Genomic DNA, 22,567 nt, shown 5'->3' with positions numbered 1-22,567 from the left:
TTGCATGAGCTTATAGTTGGTTTGCAACCATAGGTATATAACTCCAGAGAAATGGGATATATATAGACACTATATTGAAGTTCATATCATTGGAAGCGTAATTCATTCCTTTTATGGCATTCTGTTTTGCTACATGTGGGCATCTAATTGAGACTATATTTGGAGTATGTGGGTTAACTGGTTATTTCCAGAATAACACTGAGGTAGGTTAGCCACAGGAAACATGGGTTTACTGTGACTGCAGTATTGATAGCGTACGCCCGTTTCAGATGGAAAAAGCAAGACTGCTTTGGCTTCGTTATGATTTATTAGCAGGCAAGTACATAGACGACTCGCTTCAAGCTGTATTTCTACAGCACATTTGACATGGAGTGCAACAGGGAAAAAAGCAAATAAACAATGAAAATAAAAGCTGAAATATTCACTACACAACAAACGTAAGATTAAAACAATGAAAGAATGACAAACTGAACGACTAAAAAGCACTCGAAAAGCAAAGCACTCGAAGGACATAAAAGCGTATCTGACATGTATTGGGGTGCACAACCGTGCATTGATTTAAAAATTAATAGAATAATAAAAATAATTCTGCAACCAGTGCAGAGACTTTAAAACCGGTGTAATGTGTGCTCTCCATCTGGTCTTGGTCAGTACCCGCGCTGTAGCATTCTGTATGTTTTGCAGTTGACCAATGGCTTTCTTGGGTAGCAGACCAGACAGGAGAGCATTACAGTAGTCAAGCCTGCTTGTATTAAATAAACTGAGTCTCTCTATCAGCCTGCGAGAGAGACGGACACACCTTGGTAATGTTCCTCAAGTGGTTGAAATAGCTATTTTTGTCACATTCCTAATGTGTGACACTGTACATCCATATCTTCACCTAATCAGACTGAATTTATAGGAAGGCGGACTAAAGTTTTTGAAGGTAACTTGTAACTGAATTTTTATGTCTCCCGGTAGTTGTTGTCATGGTTTTGCAGAAGAATGGAGATTGTTTTCTTCATTGGCATTCATCTTTGTCTGACCAGTTGATTTGCTGTGTTATGAAGGTTTTAATTAGAAAGCCCCTTATCTCACAACCTTACAAGCAACTAATTCCTCTATTTAGTTTTTTTTGTCTGAAACATTCTCCAAGTTTTGTGCCAAGTTGCAAGCATAAGTGCTACTGTACTTTTAAAAGTAGATTGTAGAACCAGTAGTATTTCTACTCCAGAATGTCCAACTTTTTATTTAGAATTCGAACAAGGCCCAGATCCAGACGTTCACCCATTTCTATATGGTCTTGAGTGCTCTCAAGATGGGAGACTACAAGATTACAATTTCATATCTGCTCAGTCTTCTCTTTTAAAATCTTTTTTTTTTAGCCTCTGCTCCTTCAAACGTATCGTTTTTTGTTGTTAATTGTGATTGACTGGTATCTCTTTGGCTCTGTTCTGTCTTAAGGGCCCGAGCCCACTTCTCCTAAGAGAGTGTGCTGTGTTGATTTACTGTGGGCTCTCTGTCCTACACAGCTCGAATGCGGAAGACAAATTTCGGTTGAATGCATTGTTGTGCAACTTGCCCTAATTCATACTCGCCTTCACTGTGACTCATTTGGCCACTACTTCTCTACTTTCAGGAACAGGCATATTTCATGGATGGACGGAGGCTTTTGTAATCTCTATCAGAAGGGAATGTCATCGGTGGCAGTAGCTGGAGTGTAGTCTCGAAACATGATACTTGGCCGCCTTACTTATTGTAGCTGTACATGACTTTATCGTTTCCAGGAATAGGTTGTCCTATGGCATCCATGCGCTATTGTCTGGTGCAAGAAACATGATTGTAATTTGCCTGTTTTTGCTCTATCTAAACCAACACGTGCATTAAGAGTTGAAACAACACATTGTTAACATTCACCAGAGTCTGTGGATTTTCCTGGATTTACCTAAGAGATTACTGCTTCCCTGTTTGTCACAACTCATTGGAGTAGAGGTGTTAAGTATGTCGAGCTCACGCCAAAGCGTTTCACTTTCACCGACACGTACAGGCCTCTCACGGGTCAATGTGTAACACACGTATGGTAAATGACAGTTCAGTTCATCCTTATTTACTTCTCATTCTTCTCACATACCTTAATCATATGAGCTCATCAGTGTTCTCAGCCTCACATTTTTTGGCGCAAATGTTCAGCTCCAAGTCATTGGCGTGCAACTTTCTTTGGTTAAGTTGGAGACCGACGTTCATGTTTTTATCTCATGTTAGCTGCACTGCAATTCAGGTTTCTGTATTGTATGTGTGTGTTTTAAAAGCTAACTATAAGAAGCGTGTAGGCTGAGATTTAGACTGGAGGCATCTACAGTATAGTACCTACTGTAGTAAACTCCTGTTAGTCATCATTTTAGCTCTGAAAGGTAATGGTGGCTGTGGACATTTTGAATCCCTGGCGTTGACTAAACCTTTGAAATTTGTAAGTGCAGACGAGGGAGTCGTCGTGCCCAAATATGGATATTCTTACATCCTGGTTCCACATTTGGCAGAAACACCACTGCGATTTAAGGAAGTTGGGTCTATTTGCACTTCCTCTTTTGCGGAGGACAAGTCATGTCCAAGGTAGCTCATTCCTTCCAGAATGCTCAGACACGTCTTAAAGGCCATTGTCGGTGGGTCAACTGAAAGTTGATGCTCATTGCTTAAATCCTCAGCATATGATACTTCAAACACCTCATACCTTTTTTTTCATGGTGTTTCCTCAGCTTGCATTGGCAAAAGTTCTAGTTGGAGCAATAAGTTCTCATTCAATGAATTTTGACTGATTCACTTGTCATGGAAGATAAATAACTTGGGCTACAGTTCAGAGGATAACTCCTGCTGACGGAAGGAAGTCCATTTCCCGTGGGGAGTTGGGGAAAGTCCTCTAGTTTCACTGGGAATTTTTTACACCTCGAGCAACCTTTTTCTCTCTCCTCGTTCAGCAAAGAAACTCTTAGAGCAAACCAACACCCAATTTTAAAAATGGCTTTACTTTTTACTGTAGGCGTAATCTAAACCCATATCTGTCTACTATACTTTCATAGAATTAGCTAGATGCAGGTTTTACACAGGCAGGACAAGCATGGACATGTATGGAACGCTAAGAATCTGAACATGTCTGTTCAGTTGACAGAAAGCAGCAGGCCAGGAAGTTCCGTTAAAAACCTGTAATGTTGGCCTATACAGTAATTTCTCGTGAGTACAGGCAATGGGTCTCTAGAGGATGAGCGTAATAAGCAAGTGTTTACCTTTCACTGGGGCCACCCCTTAGGGGAGTAACAGAATATGCTGAAAGTTTCCTGTGCCATGAAGATGGGCTCAATTTTGCCTTGCGTGGATGAAAGGGGGAAATAAAGAGTGAGTATTATGTAACCGAGCTTAAAGGGCAACGATAAGGGATAGGCGAACGAGACAACAGTACCTTTTTGAAGGATGCAACAAGTGAATAAACGGGTATATCTTTTAGGTTTCCCCAATTACTAAGCCTAACCTGCTGTTTGTGATCCAATTATGTCCTAAAATGACCAGTGACATGTTATGTTCGCTCATAGCAGTATTATTTATAGGTGAACTGCGGACATCTTTGTTTACACTCCTAACTACATGGCACAACCAAGGCTAGTGTCCGGTGAGCTCAATGTAGTCCTAAGCAACTTTCAAAGCCCTACAATCAGGCCCAAAAACAGTACTAGCGACTTTAAAGTCCTTGCCATTAGCTAAAACTTCTAATCCAAATGGACCTTCCCTTGTGTATAGAAGTTATTACATCACACTGTACGGACAGAGCAATGAAGATGCCCTTGGTCTTCACATCGGCTCAAATTAAATTTGACAGACTATGCTTCCCAGGGCTCTAGAAGTCAGCCCGCAGCTCAGACTGTGGCTGCCTACTCAATAAAGAACATGGCAATAGGGTAGTTATTCCACAGTTAATGAGTGGCCTTTGAATTAACCCCAATCCCCCCCCCCCCCATAATAGGACATCTGGACAAGGATAATCTACTGTATACTGCTGTTCAAATACTTCATTCATTGCTATCCTCCTTGACTGGTGCAAGGCCTATTGTATAACTCTCACAACCTAGTCGTTTTGAGCTGGATGCGAATTACAGTACTGTGCAATGCTGCTACACACATCCTGACCTAGTAATAGATAATTTTCGGTTCATAATACAATCCTGCCTATGAGAGAGATGGTGTAAGTGCTTTTCTCAGAAGGAAATAAATACATGTAAAAATGTTATGCTCTTATTCTCTGAGAGAGAAATATCAAAGTCGAGCTGTTAGGGGCGGGGTGTCACAGGAAATAAGAGGCTGATATCGTCTATTTTATCTTTGTATCGATCTGCATAGTCCCCAACTTCTCTCATCTCTGCCTGCAGTCACAACAGACTGGTTCCTCTTCTCCCTCCATCTGTCGCCCGGAGCAAAACTATTACGACAGAATGACACATTTCAACTTCCTCATCAATGTAAACTATGGCAGTAAGCACCCCATTAGCCAGCCTCACAGCTATTTAATGGAACTTGTCATGGTACACACCCTGTTAATGAGAATAGGAATGGAATCTAGGCCGGGGTAAGAGTTTGCATGCTGTGCACGTCCTGCCACTGACGTTGGTCGCTGAAATCACTTCCGTAGTGTTCAAGACGTTTGCCACGAATGTTCAGAGCTGCAATGGAATGTGGGGTAAAAACGTTGGTTGGACCTTAACGTCAGGGCCCATTCAAAAAGTGTCTAAGAGTAGGAGTGCTGATCAAAGATCAGGCCCCAGCTAGGGCTGTTGTGGTGACCGTATTACCACCACACCGGCGGTCATGAGTCATTGAAGGCAGTCAAATTCCACTTGACCGTTTAGTCACAGTAATTAGGCTTCTCCAAGCTCTGATGCTGCTAATGGTCATTAGTAGCCTACCGAACTTGCTAACTGCCTGGTACTCAGCACTCTATTGTCCCTCTAATCACTGACATCAATGCAAATGTAATCGCAAATCTAATCAAACACTTCATGAGCTCATGTTGTGCAATATTTCTATAGGCTATGCAATTGCAGTGTGATGTCCTCTATTAGAAAGAGGAGGATCCCATCTGCTTTCTGTAGGCTCTGCCTAATATATTTATACTATATTTATTTCTCAACTTTCCTAATACACGTCTGCTAAATGACTTAAATGTAAATGTAAATGAGTATAGCCTTCCTGGCTGACATGAAAATTAACCATAGGAAAACCGTCCTCCTTTTGCTATTTAAGTGCAGAGATTGTTTTTTTATTTTTCTTCCCCTGTTCCTGTTTTGAGACAGGTGCTTGATAATGGTCCATTCTAAATCAAAACGAATTTCACATTTATTATTTAGTATATCTGAAAACAAGATTCAATTAGGAATAGTCTGATGGGTGACAATATTAGCCTATCACCTGTGAAGTGATGACCAACTTCAGGCAAGAAACGATGCCTTTATTTTTTTTACTTTTTTGAATCAGTGGCACACCTCATGTAGCCTAGCCCATAGACCTATATGTTTTGTTAACTTCTTGACGCACACATCCCTGTAGCGGTATCATTTTCGTCAGCAACCGCTGAATAGCATAGCGCAACAGTCAAATAATATTACTAGAAAATATTCATATTCATGAAATCACAAGTGCAATATTGCGAAACACAGTTTAGCCTTTTTGTTAATCACCCTGTCTAAGATTTTGAAATTATGCTTTACAGCGAAAGCAATCCAAGCGTTTGTAAGTTTATTGATAGCATAACATTATGTACACTTAGCATCAGGAAGCTTGGTCACAAAACTCAGAAAAGCAATCAAATTAACCATTCACATTTGATCTTCGGATGTTTTCACTCACGAGAAACTCAGTTACACAGCAAATGTTCCTTTTGTTCCATAAAGATTATTTTTATACCCAAAATACCGATGTTTGTTTGTCGCGTTATGTTCAGAAATCCACAGGAAAGAGCGGTCACGACAACGCAGACTGAAATTCCAAATAGTCTTCATAATGTCCACAAAACATGTCAAACGTGTTTTATAATCATTCCTCGGGTAGTTTTTAAAATATATATTTGATAATATATCAACAGAGTGTAGGTTTTTCCATAACAGCGGGAGGAACAGTGGCAGGTTTACTCAGTTGCACAAAACTCACTCAGAGCCCCCACCTCTCCACTTACGCAATGTGATCCTTCATGCTCATTTTTCTAAATAAAAGCCTGAAACTATGTCTAAAGACTGACACCTTAGGGAAGCCACAGAAAAAGGAATCTGGTTGATATTCCTTTAATTGGAGGATAGGCATGCATAGGAACACAGAGGTTTCAAAATAAGAGGCACTTCCTGCAATATCAGTTCTGTTATACTCACAGACAATATTTTTACAGTTTTGGAAACCTTTGTTTTCTATCCTAATCTGTCAATTATATGCACATTCTAGCATCTGGTTATGAGAAATAGGCTGTTTACTTTGGGAACGTTATTTTTCCAAACATAAAAATAGTGCCCCCAAGAGGTTAAGGTTTGGCTCTTTAACTAATGTGGCCAAATAACTTCTTAAAATGAAGCACATTAATCCGCTTTACAATGGGTGTAGATGGGTGCCTAACTGGCAGTGCGTGAGTCAAGTTTGGGGAAGATCATTTTCACTATAAAAATATACTTTATAATAAAATAATTGCATTTGTGGTCACTTTTGAGAATGGTGTTTTCCTGAAAGCCTATTACCGTGTGTGCATTGCTGGGCATTAAATTGTGAAGTAAACTATTGGGTGATCAAGACTTTAAGCTAATTGTTCTGATCTGATGCATCAGCCTCATTTGTGTAAAAAAAAAATGTTGACCCTAGTGGTTGTATTACTTTGGGATCTATGCATCCCACAACTTTCCCAGACTGTTGGGGATATTTTATTTTCTCGCTTAGAATAGGTCAACGTTTGCACTATAGGGGATAGTAGATTGACATAGGCTAGTGCATTTACAGTTCGTTAGGCCTACTAATCTTGTTGGCTGACGAGAAGTAAATGTAGACATTTCTTCCAAGATCTTCAATATGCACCTCGAAATTGAATAAGGACGAGCGATGTTGCGTCCCCAACGTGTCGTTCTTCACTTGAGGCCACGGAGAAAGACTCGATCACGTGATGGAGAGCCGTGTGAGTTCGATGAGAGGGGCTTCGGAGCGGGCAGCATTTAGGGAGAAGGGCTGCAAAAGGCATGGTCTTCTTTTTAGGGTGCATTTTAAATACCTTAGTTTATTTAACTAGGCAAGTCAGTTAAGAACAAATTCTCATTTACAATGAATCCAAACACTGACGCTGGGCCAATCGTGCTCCTCCCTATGGGACTCCCAATCACGGCTGGATGTGATGCAGCCTGGATATAGCCCAACCTTTTGAAGAACTACGGTTGCAATTATAACTCAAAATGAAGCATGTAGGAGTACCTATTTCTTTAACCGCTCAACACACAATAGCCTCATGTGCGCCATGCCTCGTCGTTTGGAGAAACTATCCTTTCCATTTTATTCAGCTTTGTCCAATTGTATTCTTCATACTATAATATAAAATGCCATGGAATTCTAAGCTAATCTTGTCTGCTAAATTAACTAGTGTAGCCCACAGACAAATGGCATAGCCAGATCAGGACCTAAAGTAAGGACAACTCAGAGTATGTTCTTCTGAAATAGACTATTTGCTTCTTATGTTTCTTTAGACATATCTAAAATAAATAATGGATTTATATTACATGGATTTATTAGACTTTTTCAAATGTAGTTGATCGAAAGGTCTGCATCGGTGGCTTGTAGGCTGTGTGGAAGCCAGGAGACACTAAATGTGTTTGTTAATTATCGGTCAATTACCAAAAACCGACAGTTATTTGCGTGACAATCACCGGCTGACACAATTTCGTGACAGCCCTAGCCCCGCCCACCTTATTCATTATAAATTAGAAGGCTAAATTGATCCTAGCTCAGCACTCAGACATATTGTGAATACGGGCCCAGGACTTCATTCCTGGCTGTGAACACTAGCAGATATGGGGGGGGGTCTTTGCTGTAAGGCCACTCGTTCCTCCACTTCACCGGATGTATGCCTCGAGGGAATCTAATTGGCTATCAATATTTGCTGACACGACTCGCATTGTAATCTACACTACAGCCCATGAATGATGGACAAGGAGGACTCCGTTAGCCAGAGACATAAAATGCTATTCTGTCAATGACTGTCATGTGCAGTTAGCGGGTTGGCGCTAACGCTCCAGAAAGAGCGAAGAGGAGGAAGGAGAAAAGAAAGCGTGACTTGCTTGCAGGTGCCTCACCCCAGACTACTGCGGTCTTCAGTAAAAGGTGCCTGTTGCCATGGCGACCCCGTCTCAGACCGAGAGAGTAGAGAAGGTGGGTTCAGACATAATGACTGAGGGGAAACGGGAGGCCAATCCGTTAGCCAATGTGCTTCCTCCTTCACTCTGCTTTCTTGCGCTTATATGGCACTGTTGGTGGTCGGCGCACGTCTCTGGAGCCACTGAACCAGAGGTGCGTGTATTATGGTGCTTTCAAGACGACTGGTTACTCTGGGGGTGGGGGAACGAGGTCAAATCATGACGTCAGTAATATTTAGTTCGGAAAGTCGAAGCTCTACAAAGAGGTTCGAGTTGGATGACCGTTCATAGATTTTTTATTTTATTTTTTAAATTCGAACGTACTAAAGTCGGAAGTAGGAGATGTCCCAGTTGTTTTGACCGCGGCATTAATCCTACTGTAGGACTCATTTACAGTCAGCACTAGCAGGTCAAACGAACGAGTAACTCAGGAAAAACAAATAATGACTCCCGAATCCGTAAAAAGAGCCGTTCAAAAAACAAATCATTCGTGAACTGCACAACACTACAGGACACCGGGGTTACCACCCCTACTCTTACAATTAGTGCCGTGGGATATTTAAAAAAAATAAAAAAATAAAACAGATTCAGGACACCCATCTTCATGTCTCATCTGAAAGAAGGCGCCCTATGCAGGGCAATGTGTCTCACACACACACACACACACACACACAGCCAATCCCCACCCTGTCTTGGCTTGGACCCAGAGTTTCCCCAGCAGTTTACACTGCCCCCCCCCCTCTCTCAGGCCGGTGGCTCAGGGGGGCTGCCAGTGCCAGCCTCTAATGTACTGATAAACACACAGCTAGCTTCTGTCCAACTCCCCTTTTTTTGTTTAGTCTGAGCTCTTTTGTCTCTTTCTGTGTGTGTCATCTAACAGTTGGAAATATAGTTAGAATGCACTTAGTTGGCAGCATGTCTCAAATGTTCATTTCCTCATTGTGCAATTGCACTTGCCTAGAACAACTCACAGCAGAGGCCAGCAGGGTATGATAAGAAAAGATTGCATAGCCTACATAAGACAAGGTAAAAGGTCAGGGGAGTTGTAAAATGTAGCAGGTGCTCTTTTTGATGCAGAGGTTGATTTGCTGTATAGGCTGGCTTATTTGTGGGGAAACTTTGGTATGACTTAAATATGTATGAGTAAGATTACCACCCCCACCCCTCCTTAGTCAAACCGCTTCCTGTAAAAGTGTGACTCAACATGGTTTAACTCACTGGACATCAGACTGAAAGTGTGTGTATGGTGACTGTAAAGCTTACCGTATGTTTCCCAGTGGAAGCAGTTCATGTACAGTACCAGTCAAAAGTTTGGACACCTACTCATTCAAGGGTTTTTCTTTTCTTATTAGTATTTTCTACATTGTAGAATAATAGTAAAGACAAACTATGAAATAGCACACATGGAATCATGTAACCAAAAAAGTGTTTAAACAAATCAAAATTACATTTTATATTTGACATTCTTCCAAGTAGCCACCCATTTGTTAGTTCCCTTTTTCTGTTGAGCGATGTTTTTTGGTTTCTTATTGGGAAACGTAAGTGACTTAGACTGAGTGGACAAGATGGCTGGGGCTCTGATTTCTCTCTTTATCCATCTCTCCCATTCGTTATCTCTCCCCCTGTCCTTTAAAGGCCTCTCCTCAGGTAGCCAGCAGATCTGACTCGCTTGCTTACAACTTTACTAGGGTCAGAACGCATTCCTGTGTATATTAACACCAGTGTTGGGAGTAGTGAACTACATGTACAGTTCCTTCAGAAAGCATACATGCACATACATACACTTTTTCCACATTGTTGTTACAAACTGAGATTCAAATTGATTTGTCTTTTTTTTTTGACAATGATCTATGCAAAATACAAGGTCAGTCTTTTTTCTATATATATATATATATATATATATAAAAAAACTTTAAAAAATATACACTGCTCAAAAAAAATAAAGGGAACACCAAAATAACAAATCATAGGTCTGAATGAATGAAATATTTTTATTAAATACTTTTTTCTTTATGAATGTGCTGACAACAAAATCACAAATTATCAATGGAAATCAAATTTATCAACCCATGGAGGTCTGGATTTGAAGTCCCACTAAAAATGAAGGTGGAAAACCACACTACAGGCTGATCCAACTTTGATGTAATGTCCTTTAAAAAATGAGGCTCAGTAGTGTATGTGGCCTCCACGTGCCTGTATGACCTCCCTACAACGCCTGGGCATGCTCCTGATGAGGTGGCGGATGGTCTCCTGAGGGATCTCCTCCCAGACCTGGACTAAAGCATCCGCCAACTCCTGGACAGTCTGGTGCAACGTGGCGTTGGTGGATAGAGTGAGACATGATGTCCCAGATGTGCTCAATAGGATTCAGGTCTGGGGAACGGGCGGGCCAGTCCATAGCATCAATGCCTTCTTCTTGCAGGAACTGCTGACACACTCCAGCCACATGAGGTCTAGCATTGTCTTGCATTAGGAGGAACCCAGGGCCAACCGCACCAGCATATGGTCTCACAAGGGGTCTGAAGATCTCATCTCGGTACCTAATGGCAGTCAGGCTACCTCTGGCGAGCACATGGAGTGCTGTGCGGCCCCCCCAAAGAAATGCCACCCCACACCATGACTGACCCACCGCCAAACCGGTCATGCTGGAGGATGTTGCAGGCAGCAGAACGTTCTCCACGGCGTCTCCAGACTGTCACATGTGCTCAGTGTGAACCTGCTTTCATCTGTGAAGAGCACAGGGCGCCAGTGGTGAATTTGCCAACCTTGGTGTTCTCTGGCAAATACCAAACGTCCTGCACGGTGTTTGGCTGTAAGCACAACCCCCACATGTGGACGTCGGGCCCTCATACCACCCTCATGGAGTCTGTTTCTGACCTTTTGAGCAGACACATGCACATTTGTGGCCTGCTGGAGGTCATTTTGCAGTGCTCCTCCTGCTCCTCCTTGCACAAAAGCGGAGGTTGCGGTCCTGCTGCTGGGCTGTTGCCCTCCTACGGCCTCCTCCCTGTCTCCTGATGTACTGGCCTGTCTCCTGGTAGCGCCTCCATGCTCTGAACACTACGCTGACAGACATAGCAAACCTTCTTGCCACAGCTCGAATTGATGTTCCATCCTGGATGAGCTGCACTACCTGAGCCACTTGTGTGGGTTGTAGACTCCGTCTCATGCTACCACTAGAGTGAAAGCACCGCCAGCTTTCAAAAGTGACCAAAACATCAGCCAGGAAGCATAGGAACTGAGAAGTGGTTCTGCAGGTGGTGACCACAGACCACTCCTTTATTGGAGGTGTCTTGCTTATTGCCTATAATTTCCACCTATTCTCTATTCCATTTGCACAACAGCATGTGAAATTTATTGTCAATCAGTGTTGCTTCCTAAGTGGACAGTTTGATTTCACAGTAGTGTGATTGACTTGGAGTTACATTGTTGTTTTAAGTGTTCCCTTTATTTTTTTCAGCAGTGTATATATTAATGGAAAATAGTGTTATCTTGATTTGGGTAAGTATTTTAACACCTGTTAGTCACCTTTGGCAGTGATTTACAACGGTCTCTCTCTTTGGGTAAGTCTCCTAAGAGCTTTGCACATCTGGATTGTACAATATTTGCCCTTTCTTTAAAATAATTATTCATGCTCTGTCAAATTGATTGTTGATCATTACTAGACAACCATTTTCAGGTGTTGCTTTTTATTTTAAAGCATTTAAGTCAACTGTAACTAGGCCACTCAGGAACGTACAATGGCTTGGTTAAGCAACTCCAGTGTATATTTGGCCTTGTGTTTGAGGTAATTGACATGCTGAAAGTGTTTTTTTTAGAAAGCAGACTGAGACAATTTCTCAAATTTTGCATGTGCTTAGCTCCATTTGTTTCTTTTTGTCCTCCCCAAAACTCCCTAGTCCTTGCTGATGACAAGCATACCTATAACATGATGCAGCCACCACCATGCTTGAAAATTAAGAGTGGTACTCAGTGATGTCTTGTTGGATTTGCCCCAAACTATGCTTTGTATTCAGAACAAAAGTTAATTTCTTTGCCAATTTTTTTCCATCTTACTTTAGTGCCTTATTGTAAACCGGATTAATGTTTTAGAATATTTTAATTCTGTACAGTCTTCCTTTCACTCTGCCATTTAGGTTAGTATAGCGGAGTACCCACAATGTTGATCCATCCTCAGTTTTGTCATATCACAACCATTAAACTCTAACTGTTTTAAAATCATTATTGGCCTCATGGTGAAATCCCTGAGTGGTTTCGTTCCTCTCCTGTAACTAAGTTTGGAAGGGTGCCTGAATATTTGTAGTGATTGGGTGTATTGATACACAATCCAAAGTGTAATTAAGAACTGCACCATGGTCCAAAGGATATTCAATGTCCTTTTAATTTTTTGGAGAAGGTTGAACGACTGCCGGAAATGGCAGTCATTAAATCTTCTTGGTGTAGCAGTTAGGATAATGGGACAATTTGGTGTACAACGCATTTCTCATCCCTGGATTGAGGTATGTTTTCCGAGCCATATCTTGCCCCATCTCCGCGGTGTCGTACTACACAAAGGAATGTTGTCCGACCCTAGTGCAGCTGGAAGCAAGCAGGTCTGATCTGTTGGCTACTCCTCTGACAGAGCTGACCACTGGCCGTTAACACAAAGTTGAAATAAGATTTTAACAATGTGGCCAAGATCTGCATATGAGCCAGTAGATAATTTTTTTTCTTGTTATGGATTAAGGATATTCAGTTAGGCCCCCCACCCCCTAGCATTGCTACGGGGAAGGAAGCAGTCAGATTAACATGAAAGGCGCTCTATTTTTCTTATTACGCTCTACCCCCCTCAAGTGGTCATCTGTAGCATGACGCGCAAACCATGAATATCTATTTGAATCTATTGACAGCAATTTGGAATCAACCACTCTTATTCCAGTGCATAATACTCAATGTGTTAATGTGCTTCAATTAAGTGAAGTACTTAGAAATACGTAACATATAATATGAATTGCAAAAAGGAAAAAAGGCTGTAACATACATGAAATTAATGATGTTGTGCACAATTTTCGGGGACCCGTTTTTATCTTAAACTACTAGCTGCAATCATACAAGTCCTTGAACACATTTAATCTATGCTAGGCTAACTGCTCTAAGGCTAACCCATCTTTCTCTCTGCATTTGTTCAGGTACGACGCGGGGAAGGACGGCTTCATAGACCTGATGGAGCTGAAGCTAATGATGGAGAAGCTGGGGGGCACCACAGACCCACCTGGGCCTGAAGAACATGATTAAGGAGGTGGACGAGGACCTGGACAACAAGCTGAGCTTCAGAGAGGTGAGACGAGAATGAAACGGCATGGCACCAAGCACTCGCTCTTCCTACTATAACTTATAACTTGTAACACTTGTATTTGTGTGGAAGATGAATGAGTGGTGCAAGCTGTCAGGTTGTATGAAGTCTAGTGATTGTTTTTTTTTGTGGTCATTTTGCTGGAATCAATTTGCTGTATGCATGTTTTTTTTGCATACATACATACAATCAAATATAATATTGATCAGTGAACACATCCTTCTCTCCAGTTCCTCCTGATCTTCAGGAAGTCTGCAGCAGGGGAACTAGCGGAGGACAGCGGTCTCAGTGTTCTGGCTCGGCTATCAGAGATTGACGTGTCCACTGAGGGAGTGAAGGGAGCCAAGACCTTCTTTGAAGCCAAAGTGAGTTCAAGTTCTGATGCTCCGTGTCTGAGGTTGGTTGTGCACCGCCCTCAGCACAAGCATGAGAGAAAATCCCATTCTCATGGCTCTTCTACACGGTTTCTCCCTCTGTCTGCCGTTTTATTCACTTTGATTCTTTTCAATAAATAATCAAGAATCACAGCCACTTTATTGATCTGACTTGAGACGTCTGTTGATTAGTGATGTTTGTAGGCCTATGAGATGACATGAAGGGTAGGAGAACAATGGAGCAGTGGTAAGACATCTTCTCCCTTCGACAGGTGGCGGCTGTCAACGCGGGCAGCCAATTTGAGGCGGAGATCCGGCAGGAGCAAGAGGAGAAGAAGAAGCAAGCGGAGGAGAAGAAGCAGAGGCAAGCCGCCTTCAAGAACCTCCAGTCGGCCTTCAAATGACCACCTCTTCCTCAGCCCCTACTGTCCCACCTCCACTGTCTGTCTGTCTGTCCTTTAAGTGTCCCGGTGATTTTTCTGCCTCCATTTTGAAATCTGGTCATCATATGCAAGGCGCTGGTAGTCTGTCCAGGGTTAGTCCCTGTCCCTGAGAGAGGAGCAGTTCTATTCTGCTGATTCCCCATTTGATTTGACCTGACAAGTAACTAAAGAACTACACATTCAGGGTTGTGCAGAGACCGTTTTACTCTTCTTGTCATGTTGGGTAGACAAATATTCCGTTGCTCCTCTAAGTCCGGCACTGATTTTAGGCCATAGCCATGCCAGCAATGAAGATGCAATGGATTGGATACATGATGAGAATAGATCTGTGATGCAATGTCTCTCCTGTACATTATACGATTATGTGCTACTAGCGTAGGTCTGGATTTTAGCTCTGTGGTTTCTGTAGTGACTGAGGAAATGTGAATTAAAAATTAGGAATGCATTTTTAGTGATGTTGTGAAAAATTAGGATTGCATTTTAACCGAACGTTATTTACTTACCATTGATTCCAGTGAATCGGAATTGTGAGCGTGTGTTCTGAAGAGGTCTTATCCAATCCATTGTGTTACTTGGTACCAGTGACGATTTTGAGCTACACATGTCATTTCCTGTAGGAAGTCTTCTCAAAGGCACAAGTGTCTGATCTATGGTGTGAGGCAATCTGTGCACACTTATTTCCAGACCTTCAATCACATTCTAGAAGAGTAGATCCGGGGGGGGGGGGGGGTACAAATGGTGGCGGAGAACCTTTCTTCCATTTACCTGGTCCTGGGGTACCCCTGTGTATGTTTGTTGATTCTTCTGTTTAGCCTGGTTTTTGAGGACAATTGACAGCTAGATTTCTTGCATAACCAACACATACAGGGCTACTAGAGGACTTGGTGTTCTGTAACAATGGTCGACCACTCGCCCCTGCTTGGTTTTACTGCATGAGCCTTGCTTGTGACTTGTCAGTATCCAACAATCCCATATTGTCAAAGCTTTGCTTATGGCTTGAAACTAAGTCAATTTATGCACTTGACATCAAATAAATGTTTGCTCAAAGCAACCAACCCTTTGAGCACATGGCAATACTCTGAGGTGAAAATATGCTGTCTGTAGTGATGTATACCTTCACCTTTGACCTATAGACAGAGGTTGCAATATAAAGTGTGTGGCATTCTAATGCTCTGTAGTATAGTAAATGGCTATCATCGTTTTGGAACATAGTTTGAGATATGCAATCAATTTGGCCTTTTCAAAGGGTTGACTTACAGAGCTTTGATATGCTTAAATTAAACCTTGTTTAATGCAAACGCAGCTGTAGCTTTATTAAACAGACTAAATTCTAATAATTTATTGGACAGGGGTAGAAAGTAGTCTTTGGTCATATCATTCCTTCCAGGAAATGTAATGCATTTAACTCAACCATCTACTTTTAAAAAGGACCCAAATGGGAGTTTAACATAAAATGAGGGAAATGGTTGTAAGTTTTCAGCATAAGTATGCGAGCTTCCAACGTAGTGTTATTAAAGGGTATCAACGGGTGATATCTGGCAGCACATCACAGTACAACAGAGGTTGTATGTAAAGAATACAATATTTTTTCATGACAATATACATTTAAAAAAAAAATGCTTTTAGTTTTGTATGGTGAGGGGTTCTGTGAAATGTTCTGCATTATGGGTGTTGTACACAAGCGGGTCTCCTGGTAAAAAAGGGGAAAAAAAAGTGTGTTCACTGGTTACTACACTTCCTGGTGATGGGCGATTGGCCAGTTGTAATTCTGTGAGTGATTTTAAGAAGAGGTTTATTTTCTGATGTGGAGCCTAGTTTGTGAACAGTGATTCTGTGTCAAATGTCAATAGTGAGAACCTGTAGGTTTCTTCCACAGTCCATTAGGACATGCAGGTCTGTCCATGCTCCCTGTCCTATTTTGTCCTGTGAAAACTAGACTACAGATGTGATCCCAAGATGCATTCTTGCACTACGTCACTACTCCTTCGGATGTACCTTCACCCTGTTCTGACGATGTGAGAGTGGGGTGCAATAAGCCTGGTCCCAGATCAGCATAAATTGGTTAAACTTCACAAAGAGTTGGCTAATACACTTTAAACAGTTCTGGGACCAGGCCAGGGTGCAGTGGCAGCGAGCAGAGATTGGGTGTCGAGTGCGAACAAACACCGTGAAGTCCACACTTGTTTCTGTCATTTTCTCTTGTCATTCCTCCTCTTCTTTTTCATTCCTCTTGATTTCTGTCTTCATCATTACCAGGGGAAATTGTGCCAAATGTTGTTTTTTGTCAACCTACCATTCCACTGTTGTCTTTATAACACTTGAGAAATCATTCTATTGACCATGTGATATGAGATTTAGATTTAGCATGATGAACTGGCGACGCTCAGGGTACACTATAGTAAAGTAATGCTACAATGTACCATACGTTAGCTCCTCTCTTTTTGGGCGGTACTGATAATGCAGCAGGCGTGATGTAACCATAGGAATGGGAAACATCTACTTGCTTCTGTGTCGCTGACATTAATTGTCCATCTTCAAAGGCTTCCTGTTAAGACCCAGCCTCGGTTTGAAAAGGTATCATTATAAGGAAATAAGCGGACAAAAGTTGGAGTTGTTTGGCTATTTGAATATTTTTCACCAGGTTTTTGTCTGTCGCTTTGATCTGTTCTACTTTTTTCAAGGTTCCATTTTTCCAGATCCTTTGTTTGTCATTTTACCTGCAGGCATCATCAAAATTCGTCTGTTTTACATTGTGATGAAAGTTATTGAATTGTCTTGTAGGCTGATAAAATGTGGCTGTTCTATAATACACCTTTTTATTTTAAATTTTCTTACTAAAATGTATGATTATTCTTGTGGCAATAAAAAAAAAAACACACTAAAAAACACCATTTGAAACTCTGTTACTTGTGTTACTTTCACTTTGTTTCTCATCAGTGTATGACTTGCTTCTCTAGTCCCGTGAGATGGAACTCACCTTTGAATTTGACATCGTGATCTGCCATCTTCACTGTTACAGTGGATTTTAGAGTGGACAAATGTTTCATTTCCACTGTAAAAATGCTTAACACTGGTCATGTCACAGCCTTTACCCTTCCAAATGTTTAATTGTCTGTCATTGTTTTATTCTAACCATAGCTTGAGTGAAACTGTGCCCTCGTGTGTCGATAATGAGGATGTGCAGTTTTGAGGACAGCTTGGGAAATGAGAGTAGCATGTCCACTGCTCTCCGGTGACTGCACACAACAGTATCGTTGTCAATCAGGTAGAGGTGATGGTTACTGTTTTCAGACGAGAGCTTCTTCATGAAGCAGTTGCACAGTTCAGGTAGGTGGGAATGAACAATTCAGCCTCTTTCTAGAATAGTTCGTTATAGGAACTTGTGCACAAGTTATGGTCCGTCTTTGTTAAGTCATTGGTGTGTAATCCAGGTTTGTTGTAAATTCAAGCAAATGCTAAAAATGGCCACGGATACAACAAATTGTTAAAACTAGAAAGTGTTGGAAAAGCAGTCCTGCAATGGGTTGAAAGTCATGTTTGTGTATAGTATTTATTTCATAACCCATTACTTTACCTTTTGTATACAAAATACATTTACTTACTGAGTGATTACTCTGTCGCTATGTTCAGAATGTTTACCAAAATACCTACAATTGTTAAATCTATAAAACAAAATTCTTGCAGGTTTGACAAATGTATACATTTACATTACATTTAAGTCATTTAGCAGACGCTCTTATCCAGAGCGACTATGCATTGTACTATAGTCAACTGTCCTTGCATTTTGAATTGAGATGTTGATGTTGGCAGCCAGTTGTGATCAGGCTTAGAATATATATCTATATATATATATATATAGATAGATAGATAGATAGTGTATTTTTACAATTGATAGTTGTGTAAATGGATCTAAATCCTCACTCACTGACTCAATATATTTGATTTCTCCCACTGGGCACAGATATCATTTCAAAGTCTAGTTTAGATTCACAAAAGTGAAATCAACAGAAAATACATATCTGCTGGAAGTAAGGCACCCCCTAAAAAAAATCAAAGTAGTGCACTGGGCCTTTACTATTGTTAGTGGCTGATATAGACATCTGTAGGGCAGGCAACAACAAAAAAATATTCTGCATCTGCATTGGCAAAAAAAGGTAGTTGTATAATTAAGAATAGTATCTTGCAGGATTCAGTATTTGGAATTGTACGAGCTGTTGCCCTGCCCCTTTCTCTGTTGTCATTAATGGAATCCAGAAAGAACACCACCCTGCCCTCAAACACAGGACTGCAACTTTCACTGGGGACCACATTCTGAAATTGCATTTTATCCCCCCCAATTTTATAATTGGAATGTGATACAAAACTAGGCAACAGAATGCTTTAGGACCATGCGGACACCTCAGAGCGATCGTGTAGGCTGTTTGGAGTGTTTATCTGACTGGATAAAAAAAATATTATGTCCCCCCCCACTTCTAAAACCAAAGTTGCGCCCCTGCTCAAACATATACATCAAAATGTGCAGTTATAGGCAAAGACACAAAAAATCCACATAAAAATAAATATTTTTCTTGATCAAATAATGTGGAAAACAACCACTTTGTGCGATATTAATTTACCCTCCTTACAAACCAATGTAAATGTACATTACTGTACTGGACATACTGGTAATCTCGATTTGTACCTGTAGACTTTCCATCACAACGAAGAAAGAAAATGCACAATACAGTAATTGAGTACATCCAGTGGTTTGTTATGATCTGATGTGATGATGTGGCTCAGTTGGTAGAGCATGGCACTTGCAATGTTAGGGTTGTGAGTTTGATTCCCATGTGGGACCAGTATGTAAAAGTATGAAAATGTATGCACTCACTACTGTTAGTTGCTCTGGATAAGAGTATTTACTAAAATGGAAAAGGAATTAATTTCAGTTTTCACATAGAAATAAGTTCCATTTTCAAAATATTAAAATAAACTAAAACATATTTCAAGTATTTTTATAATCCATAAAGTATTATCAGATTACCTGTTTTGTACAGATAATTATCAGATGGAGGTTACAAATTCTGGTAAACACTCAAATACATTTAGTAACAAAAAAAACAAGTAGTGCACTGGGCCTTTACTAGTCCTGTATTAGCAGACCCAATATAAATGTTGTCAGCGAGGCAAAGTTGTGTGAAAAAAAAGAAATCTATTATTTTATGACTTTTTGCAAAACCAATCAGTTTTCCATGTTGATTCAACGTCATCACATAGATTATTATTGTATTTTTTATGACGTGGAAACAACGTTGATTCAACAAGTTGATGCAAATATTGTCATATCACATTCATCACAGTCATTTCAGTGTCAATGTTGTCCTTCTTTCCTAACCATCCATTTGAATGGGTAATGCATTTGCCCACTAGATTGAATGAATTATTGATTTCCGCTTTAGGGTTACCCTATCTCCTCTCCCCTTCTATCATTTCAATCTGTCTCTCCTCTCTGCAACCACCTATCATCATCCCTCCCCCAAACGGACCTCCCGCAGGGTCCCAGCATGCAGCAGGAGCTGTGGCTGCGAGCAAAATCTCAGGTGCTGTCCTCCCTCAAGCCTGTGTGCACCCTGAGAGCAGTGTCCACGGACCCACCCCACCTTGCAAGCGCCGACCCCCACTGCTACACCAGAGCCGCTGACCTGACCCACAGCCCCCTGGCCAAGATGTCCAACAGCGCCCCGTCTCCCCGCAATAGCCCCAACGTGCCCCCCCACCCTCCGGCCCTCCCGAGAACGCCCAACCTTGGCCTCAGGACCAGAACGCTTAACCACAACGCCCATTCACACACCCACTACCACAACAACAGAGGTCAGTTTTTCCCGATACTATTTCTACATCTTTTTTTTAATACATTTGTTATATTTTATTTCACCTTTATTTAACCAGGTAGGCCAGTTGAGAACAATTTCTTTCTTTACAACTGTGACCTGGCAAAGATAAAGCAAAGCAGTGCAACAAAAACAACAGAGTTACACGTAAACAAACAGTCAATAACACAATTGAAAAAATCTATGTACAGTGTGTGCAAATGTAGAAGAGTAGGGAGGTAAGGCAATAAATAAGCAAAATAATTACAATTTAGCATTAGCACTGGAGTGATAGATGTGCAGATGATGATGTGCAAGTAGAGATACTGGGGTGCAAAAGAGCAAGAAGATAAATAACAATATGGGGATGAGGTAGTTGGGTGTGCTATTTACAGATGGACTGTATACAGGTACAGTGATCAGTAAGCTGCTCTGACAGCTGATACTTAAAGTTAGAGGGGGAGATATGTCTCCAGCTTCAGTGATTTTTGCAATTCGTTCCAGTCATTGGCAGCAGATAAATGTAAGGAAAGGCAGCCAAAGGAAGTGTTGGCTTTGGGGATGGCCAGTGAAATATACCTGCTGGAGCGTGTGCTACGGGTGGGTGTTGCTGTGGTGACCAATGAGCTGACACAAGGCGGGGCTTTACCAAGCAAAGACTTATAGATGACCTGGAACCAGTAGGTTTGGCGACGAATATGTAGCGAGGGCCAGCCAATGAGAACATACAGGTCGCAGTGGTGGGTAGTATATGGGGCTTTGGTGACAAAATGAATGGCACTGTGATAGACTACATCCAATTTGCTGAGTAGAGTGTTGGAGGATATTTTGTAAATGATATAGCCGAAGTCAAGGATCGGCAGGATAGTCAGTTTTACAAGGGTATATTTGGCAGCATGAATGAAGTAGGCTTTGTTGCGAAATAGGAAGCAGATTCTAGATTTAATTTTGGATTGAAGATCTTTAATGTGAGTCTGGAAGGAGAGCTTACAGTGTAACCTGACATCTAGGTATTTGTAGTTGTCCAGATATTCTAAGTCAGAACCGTCCAGAGTAGTGATAGTAGTCAGGCTGGCGGGTGCGGGCAGCAATCGGTTGAAGAGCATTCATTTAGTTTTATTAGCATTTAAAAGCAGTTGGAGGCCATGGAAGGAGTGTTGTATGGCATTGAAGCTCGTTTGGAGGTTTGTTAACATAGTGTCCAAAGAAGGGCCAGATGTATACAGAATGGTGTTGTCTGCGTGGAGGTGGATCAGAGAATCACCAGCAGCAAGAGCGTCATCATTGATATATACAGAGAAAATCAGCCCGAGAATTTAACCCTGTGGCACCCCCATAGAGACTGCCAGAGGTCCGGACAACCTGCCCTCCGATTTGACACACTGAACTCTATCTGAGAAGTAGTTGGCGAGGCAGTTATTTGAGAAACCAAGGCTATTGAGTCTGCCGAAAAGAATGCGGTGATTGACAGAGTCCAAAGCCTTGGCCAGGGCGATGAAGACAGGTGCACAGTACTGTCTTTTATCGATGGCTGTTATGATATTGTTTACGACCTTGAGCGTAGCTGAGGTGCACCCATGACCAGCTCGGAAACCAGATTGCATAGTGGAGAAGGTACGGTGGGATTCGAAATGGTCGGTGATCTGTTTGTTAACTTGGCTTTCACATATTTTAGAAGGGCAGGGCAGGATGTACAGTCGTGGCCAAAAGTTTTGAGAATGACACAAATATTAATTTCCACAAAGTTTGCTGCTTCAGTGTCTTTAGATTTTTTTGTCAGATGTTACTATGGGATACTGAAGTATAATTACAAGCATTTCATAAGTGTCAAAGGCTTTTATCTACAATTGCATGAAGTTGATACAAAGAGTCAATATTTGCAGTGTTGACCCTTCTTTTTCAAGACCTCTGCAATCTGCCCTGGCATGCTGTCAATTAACTTCTGGGCCATATCCTGACTGATGGCAGCCCATTCTTGCATAATCAATGCTTGGAGTTTGTCAGAATTTGTGGGGTTTTGTTGGTCCACCAGCCTTTTGAGGATCGACCAAAAGTTCTCAATGGGATTAAGGTCTGGGGTGTTTCCTGGCCATGGACCCAAAATATCAATGTTTTGTTCTCCGAGCCACTTAGTTATCACTTTTGCCTTATGGCAAGGTGCTCCATCATGCTGGAAAAG

At 41.5% G+C, this 22,567-nt stretch overlaps 1 pseudogene across 1 annotated transcript in view; it reads left to right on the top strand.

Annotated features, from left to right (window-relative positions):
- Nucleotides 1–17,427, top strand: part of LOC124031870 — a 28,309-nt pseudogene extending 10,882 nt beyond the window's left edge. The window contains exons 2-4 of the transcript XR_006838177.1: nucleotides 13,559–13,707; nucleotides 13,953–14,087; nucleotides 14,369–17,427. The product of XR_006838177.1 is annotated as an EF-hand domain-containing protein D2-like (transcript). The remainder of the gene's footprint in view (nucleotides 1–13,558; nucleotides 13,708–13,952; nucleotides 14,088–14,368) is intronic.
- The last annotated feature ends 5,140 nt before the right edge of the window (nucleotides 17,428–22,567 follow it).

Source organism: Oncorhynchus gorbuscha, linkage group LG03 (assembly GCF_021184085.1).
Source record: "Oncorhynchus gorbuscha isolate QuinsamMale2020 ecotype Even-year linkage group LG03, OgorEven_v1.0, whole genome shotgun sequence".
In the NCBI taxonomy this organism is placed as follows: Eukaryota; Metazoa; Chordata; class Actinopteri; order Salmoniformes; family Salmonidae; genus Oncorhynchus; species Oncorhynchus gorbuscha.
This window is presented reverse-complemented; position numbering and strand designations above follow the sequence as displayed.